Source organism: Helianthus annuus, chromosome 7 (assembly GCF_002127325.2).
Source record: "Helianthus annuus cultivar XRQ/B chromosome 7, HanXRQr2.0-SUNRISE, whole genome shotgun sequence".
In the NCBI taxonomy this organism is placed as follows: Eukaryota; Viridiplantae; Streptophyta; class Magnoliopsida; order Asterales; family Asteraceae; genus Helianthus; species Helianthus annuus.
Genome location: NC_035439.2, coordinates 120,772,584 through 120,773,972, shown reverse-complemented (window position 1 = coordinate 120,773,972; position 1,389 = coordinate 120,772,584). Strand labels below are relative to the sequence as shown.

General features: G+C 45.7%; 1 non-coding gene across 1 annotated transcript; it reads right to left on the bottom strand.

The window, feature by feature from the left end:
* Positions 1-914: 914 nt before the first annotated feature.
* LOC118480745 lies at positions 915-1,021 on the bottom strand. Its single transcript, XR_004863722.1, has one exon. It is a non-coding gene; the product is annotated as a small nucleolar RNA R71 (small nucleolar RNA).
* Positions 1,022-1,389: the final 368 nt, after the last annotated feature.

The window sequence follows — 1,389 nt, the reverse complement described above, 5'->3', positions numbered from 1 at the left end:
TACACTAACACGCATCAAGTTTTTGGCGCCGTTGCCGGGGACACAAGGATTTTAAGAAAGTTAGGAATCAACGGCCTAATCATATTTTTATTATTTTTTTATTTTTTTTTTAGGATTTTTTCTTAGATTTTTAGCTTCTGCAGAGCTCAGCACGGGGCCGTGCCTGGTCGGACACGGGCCGTGCTCAGCAAAGTTACTGGCAGTTTTTGTTTTTCAAGTTACAGAAGGCTGACCACGGGGCCGTGCCGGTGCAACACGGGGCCGTGTCCAACTTCCAGTAACTGGGGTCTGGAAAACAATCACTGTATTTCCGACCACGGGGCCGTGTTCGCTCAACACGGGGCCGTGGTGAACCTTCTGACCGACATTCTTTTTTGTTTTTATTGCAGGACTTGGAACCCGACACCATCCTCACGTAGTGTATGAGCTCCAGTTCCAATAAAGACATAAAAGAACCGCTAGAAGAACCCGAACGCTTTCTCAGAAAAAGGTTAAAAGCCAAAAACCAAGAGAAGGTTTCGGGTGATCCACCCCCAATGGCGGACCAACGTACCCTCATGGATTATTTACGGCCCACCGTAGGTAATCTAGGCGCCGCTATCAATGCCCCGAATGTCGAAGCCAATAACTTCGAACTTCGACCGCATTTGATACAAATGCTCCAAAACTCCGCAACCTTTCACGGGCTTGCGGACGAGGATCCCCATCTACATATAACTAATTTCTTAGAAATATGTGATACCTTTCGGATCAATGGGGCATCAAACGACGCCATCCGCCTCCGTATGTTTCCATTCTCACTGAAAGACCGAGCGAAAGCTTGGCTCAACACCCTCCCAGCTGGATCGGTAAACACCTGGGATGAACTAGCCCAAAAATTTCTATATAAGTATTTCCCTCCTTCTAAAACTGCTAAATTAATGGCTGAAATTAATACATACTCACAAGAGGACGGGGAATCCTTATATGAAACTTGGGAAAGGTTCAAGGAGCTATTACGCAAGTGCCCCCATCACGGCCTCGCAATATGGCAACAAGTATCCACTTTCTACAATGGATTGTTGCCACATACTAGGCAGACACTTGATTCTAGCTCCGGGGGACTTTTAGGTAATCGACGCCCACATGAAATATATAATCAAATTGAGGAAATTGCTCAAACCAATTTTCAATGGCACACTCCCCGGGGAAATAAGTCTATCGCCCCGGGCGCCCATAAGGTCGACGAAAGCACCTCTTTACAAGCCCAAATCGAGGCCCTTTCTTCAAAAATAAAAAAATTAGAAATGACAAAAAACAGTCTCGGTTATGGCTTGTGAGGGGTGTGGTGGGTCACATGAAAATTGGAGTTGCATGAAAGAAACAGACGATCAACAAGAAATGGTAAAC